Source organism: Camellia sinensis, chromosome 3, assembly GCF_055761805.1.
Source record: "Camellia sinensis isolate YWXY chromosome 3, ASM5576180v1, whole genome shotgun sequence".
Classification (NCBI taxonomy): domain Eukaryota; kingdom Viridiplantae; phylum Streptophyta; class Magnoliopsida; order Ericales; family Theaceae; genus Camellia; species Camellia sinensis.
The window spans coordinates 75,159,997-75,166,405 of record NC_138963.1 but is presented as its reverse complement, the minus strand read 5'-3'; positions in this window follow the sequence as shown (position 1 = coordinate 75,166,405).

The window sequence follows — 6,409 nt, the reverse complement described above, 5'->3', positions numbered from 1 at the left end:
TCAGAGCTGCTCCAAACACAGCCTTAGTTTTTTTAATAGATAAAAAAAATAATGGGTTTAAAGCAAATTTATTTGGAGAAATTATAATAAAAATTTCATGGTTTGACTGTTATAACAAAATAAAGAGTAAATTACAGTAAATCCCCTCAACTAAAGAGTAAAAATTTATTCATAAAAATAAGTGTGACTGATAAATTTTATTATTTAATAAATTTATTAATTTGACTTAATGAGTAATAAGTCCTATAAGACCTATTGATAATTTACTCAATAAAAAATTCTTACAAAAAAGTATTTGTGATTTTTCAAATCATAAAGAACCAACTATATTTTAAATAAATTTTAGAAAATATATTTGAAAAACAATTCTAACACATTTTTGTTGTGATAACATAAATGAAAAGTCATCATATATAACCCTTCTATTATAACTATCACAGCAAAGCTATCCATAATTACCCAAAGTCCAACACTGACAATTACCTTGAGAGCCAACAGTTTCATGGGTTGCATATTCAAGAAGCAACCTCAGAAAATAATATAAATGAACAACAGTTTCATGGGTTGCATATTCAAGAAGCAACCTTGAGAAATAATATAAATGAACAACAGTTTCGTGGGTTGCATATTCAAGAAGCAACCTTGAGGATCCATTAGAAAGATTTGATAATGTTTAAGCGTTGGCCTCATTTTCATGCGCAAGAAATATTGAAAAACTTGGCAAAACCTTGAAAATTATTAGGATGAGAATTGTTAGCTCTTTTTTCAGTATGTTATAAATCATGTAGCCTTCGTTTGAGATGTGAGTTAATTTTTTGATTTTTTGACAATTAATCTGAGGCTAAGAAGTCTATCAGTCTCGTCTGGGATAGACTTTTTGACTTTTATACGTTTATGAGAAAAAAAAATGAAATAATTATGGTTTAGATGTGACATTTTGTCTTATTGACTTTTTAGTCTATTTTATTTTTTTGTAGCTAAAATAGCCAAAGGGAAGAAGAGTTGGGTTGGGTTTGAGGCTATTTTAGCCACAAAAAGACAAAATAAATTTTTTAGCCCAATAAAACAAAATATCACATCTAACCCATAATCATTACATCATTTCTTTCACAAAAAGTTAAAAAAAAGCCAAAAAAACAACCCACTTCCCAAATGAAGCCAAAAAAGATTATGCCAAACATCATCTTATGACATGTTTGGAAATTTAGATTTTAATAAAAAGTCAAATGCACAATATCATTCTATTTGTTTATGACTTTTTATAAAAAATTAAAAAATCATTAAGGAAGCCAATTCCCAAATAAACCTTTAATCATATCATACTCGGGTTGTTTTGAGAAGATGGTTAAAAACTGATTTTTTAATTTTTTTAACCTTTTTTTAAAAAAAAAAAAAAAGTATAAAAAATAGGAAATGGGGTCACTGCTGTGCTAAAAGCATAACAGTGACTGTTGTGACTCAATTTGAGGTGCATTATGAGCTTATTTTTATGATCTGAACCGTTCATGTTGTAAGGTTTGTTAAGTATTTCATGCTTACCAAAATTCATATTTATCGGATATCAATATCTATATGATCGATAAGCAAAAAAATAAACAATAAGTTTTTTTTTTTTGAGAAATAGCATAAACAATATGCAATTCGATCATATAGTTATTGATATTCGATTAATATAATTTTTGGTAGGCATGAATTACTCAACAAATCCTACAAAACCAGCGGTTCATATCATAAAAATAAGCCCATAATGCACCTCAAATTGAGGCACAACAGTCATTGTTGTGCTTTTAGTACAACAGTGACCCCAATTCCTAAAAATATAGGAATGATGTGATCCAAAATGAATTAAAAAATTAAAAAATAACTTTTAACCCACTTTCTAAATGTTGGAATTGATCCTTTCTCATGCCATGTAACAGTTAGAAATTTCTATTAATTTTCCAATTGACGACTTTGTAAAAAATAAGAAACAAAAAGTTCTAATTTTGTTTGGGATGTAAAAATATTTTGAAAATGTGTTTGGTGTTGTTAGAGCTGATGATGGCGGCTGAAAAATAAAATAAAATAAAAAGTGTAAATAAAGTGTAAATTACTAACAGGTCATTAAGGTGGTGGCAGAAAAATAAAATTATAAAAAGAATAAATTGCTAATGGGTCCTAGTTTTTGAATTTATTACCTACTTATTGATCAGTTTATCTTATTTTTATGAATAAATTTTCAGTGATAAATTTATTTGTCAAGACCTATAGATAAATAAATCTAGTTAATAAGACTGATTGGTAAGTGCCTAACAAAAAAATTATAAATAGTAAAACTTATACACTTTAATAATTAAAATGTTATACTTCTCATGATTTTATAAATTTTTTTACTATAAGTATTTGCCTTTTTTTTTTTTGTTTTTGTTTTTGGAGGAGGGGCAATTTTTAGTTTTTTTATTAGATAAAAAAAATAATGGGTTTAAAGTATATTTTGTTGAAGAAATTATAATAAAAATTTTACGGTGTGACCGTTATAACAAAATAAAGAATAAATTACAGTAAATCCCTCAACTATGACTGGTGTTGGGTGGGGGTTTGGATTAGCAGACTTCCGTTTGGGTCTGTGGGTGATTTGGGTGAATTTCGAAGAAGAGTTGGACATGTAGGTGTTAACGGTAGAAGAAACAGGAACAGTGGTGCTAGATTGGTCAGTGTTGGTTGCAACTTAATCTTTTCTTTTCTAGTGGTAAAAGTAATTGGCCAACAACTCCAATTTCTAATCCTGCCATGTATTTCTTTTTGGAAATTTTACTATACACACTTTGCACTCCTAAATTATATCATTTTTTTTTTCTTGAGGGTTGATATTTGTCCCCACCTAATTACTTTGGCCCACCTACTTCTTTTAACCCCTACTTAGTAAAATGAAACCCCTACATTTTTTTCTTTAAACTCCCACCTTAATAACCAAACCCTAACCCCTTCCACTTCACCTTCTAATCTGGATTCTCTCTTTATTTTCTTGCATTCAAATCAAGTATGAGTGAGAAACAGAGCAAGAGAGAAGACCCATCAACAATGGCCATCATTAAAACCTCTATCACAAGCTATGGTGAGTGATTTCTTGCATTCCTTCTTCCTCTTCTCTTTTTTCTTCTTCATCTTCTTCTGAAAACCTTAGGTTTCCATCTCTCTGTCTTGCTCGTTCTCTCTCGCAATGGATGGGGAGGTCATGATGGCAGAGTGGGTTCGACAACACAGTGCTGAACAAATCCTGAATGGTCGGCAACCACAGTGTTGAACGAGTCCTGAATGTTCAGCAATACAATGTTGAACAAATCTTTTTAGTTCGATAACACAGTATTGAATAGGTTGATCTCTTTTCTCTAATTCAGATTTGCAGTAGGAGATGGGGGTGCTTGTTGGTGAAAGTGATGGCTGATTGCGACGGAGAGAGTGGTGGTTGCAATGGTGAGGAGTGATCGGAGATGGTAGAGGTTACAGCGATGAGAGGTGGTTGGAGATAGTGGTGGTTACGGTAGTGAGAGGTGGTATTGCCGGACGTGATTAGGGTTAGGGTTAGGGTTAGTGTTAGAGTTTGGAAAATTAGGTTTAGAAGATTAGGAATGAAGGTAAAAATGGAATTTTAGATTGGGACAAAATTGGAATTAAAAAAAATAAATGAGGTGGGCGTTCTGAGAAGAAAGGTAAAAGTTAATAGTAATGCTTTTTTCTTTAGTTATGACTCATAAGATTTTTGGTTATGCCTCATATGTTATTTGGTTATGACTTTTTTTATTTTTTATTTTAGTTATGACTCAGAAAAGTATGAAATTACGTCGTTTTCTTCTTTAGTTATAAGGTGCATAAGAAACGGTTTTCCAAGCCCACAATGATGTAATGCAATAAACAATTAATAAATAAAATCACAAAATAAAGATAGCATTTGGTAGAATTTTCTAAATATGATTTGAGAATAGAGTTGTATTTTGAGTTTGTGAGTTTTAGAATTATGATTTGAGTGTAGAAAATTTGTTTGGTTATGAGTTTTGAAAAGAGTTTTGAATTGAGTTTTGAGTTGAGTGTTGAATTGAGTTTTGAATGTTTGATGTGACATGTAAAATAAGAAAATTTGTTTAGTTATGAGTTTTGAAAAGAGTTTTCTAAATTTAATTCAAATTGTTATAACTCATAACCAAACATACTACTCAAACTCTATTGAAAATTCTGATCAACATTCGTAACCAAATTCTTTTTAAAATTCTATTAAAAAAATTAATTATTAACAAAAAATAACATTAATCAATTTTTTTAATTGAAAATATTACAAAAGAAATATTTTTATTAAAAAATAAACATTCAATTATTGATTTAAAAATAGCTTTTATTGTACATTTGGTTCGAATTATTTTTTCTAAAATATTTTTGATTTAAAATATAAAAAAAAATATTATTTTTGTTAAAAAAATCAAAAACAAATTCTTTTTTTTTTCCCTTCCAAATGACAGGTGCCATTTGGAAAAAAAAATAAAAAATAAAACTGTTCCGGTCAACCGGCCGGATATCCAGGGAGACAGTTCGGGAGGACAATCGGGTAGACCAAAATCGATCTTTTCAAAATTCAAAATTCAAAATTCAAAAACTCACTGTGCTACCAAACAGATTTTTAAATGAGTTTTGAAATGTGACTTGGAATCAATTTTGGAAAGCTTAAATCAAACAATATGTTGAAAATAGCTCTAGAATTAAGATGCCAGAGCTATACCAAACACAGGCAAGATAAAATTTTTTAAATCAAGCTCTCTTAATTCCCCAACAAAGTCGCCAATTATAGACATCGTGCCTGGTCGATCAGGCAGCTACTCAACATGTTGGTGTGGACCATACTCAGCCCGGTACTGCTGAAAAAGGCATCACCGATCTGACTGTTGGTGGTGAAACTAACGCGCTATAAACATATTCTGAGCAAATTATGGGTTGATAAGGGTAGGTTCATTCATTTTTTTAAAAGAAAAATGTTAGAGACCCCAAAAGTTTTACCAATAATCTTTTTCATTTCTTTTATTTATATAATTAAAACAAATATATATATTTTTTAATTATATCCAAACTGTAATATACTTTTTGTTAGAAGGGCAAAAATGCCAAATTAAATATTTTGTTAACAGTGTTACTTGGCTTTGGTATCCAAATACTTACAGGGTGTTAAATCTTGTGTTTTATACGTGAAGGGGGACAACTCAAAAATGAGTCATAGTTGAGGGGGGTTTATAGTAATTTACCACAAAATAAATTCTAATTTTTTTATGTTATCAATTTTAATTCTAAATTTTTAATTTACTTTCAATTTAAATCATTTACTTATTTTCGTTGAGTAAAAATCATGAAAATTTTGTATATTAGTCATTAAATTGAAAACACATTTTAGATATTTTACACACTTGTTGAGTTTAATGACTATTTTTTTTTTTTGTGGTCAGTTTTACTTAATGAAAATAAACTGATGGTTTATACTGAAAATAAATCAAAATATTAATATTTTAATTGACAAAATTAAAATTCATGATTTATTTTGTTAGGGTGGCTCTAAATGCACCTCAAAATGTTGGTTGAACACTCTATTTTTCTATTTTTTTTAAAATAAAATTTTACCCTTAAAGTAAATTACCGAAAAGACTTAAATCAAAACCTTAATTTCTACCCTTCTCAGCTCCGATTGTCGCCATTGTCGCTGGAAACATTGCAACAGCATTATCTGTCTCGTCTTCCTTCCTTCGTCCCATGGCCATTTCTTGTCAGCCTTCAAACCTCATTTTTTGTTGCCTACAATTCACTCTACCACTGCTACACAATCCTCGTCGCCATCGTTGCATCCTCATTGTCCCCATCACTACCTCGTCTTCTCTCATTTACACTCTCCATGTCGTCGTTGTAGGAAATGGTTGGAAAAATTCTGGATAAAACAGAATTTTTTCCTATCTTTGGTCAATTATTTAGGTGGAACCCGTACGCCAAAGTTGGCGGGTCGAAGTGGTAACGCGTTCTATGCCGTGTTGTGATTCACTTGGTATATTTGGTTGCTCAAAACCATTATCGAGTGAATGGGAAATTGAAGCTAAAGTGTGCTCCATGGAAATGGAGTTTTGGTGAAAATTCCTTAAGGTTGAAAAATGGTTTGTCCCACATTGATTTGGTGGGAAGTTTTGAATGGGTTTATAAGGCATGGGATTGGAATTTGGGGTGTGCCCCAAGCGGTGCCCAAGTTTTGTAGAGAGAGAGGTTATGGGCAAAATGGGCTAGACCCATTGGAACAAAAAATAACCACATACGCGCGCCGCCGTCTGATCGGTCGGTTGGGCTTATCTGGCCCAATACTAATGTTTTTGTAATTTTATTTTTGATAAATAAAATTTATTTGAATTCAAAT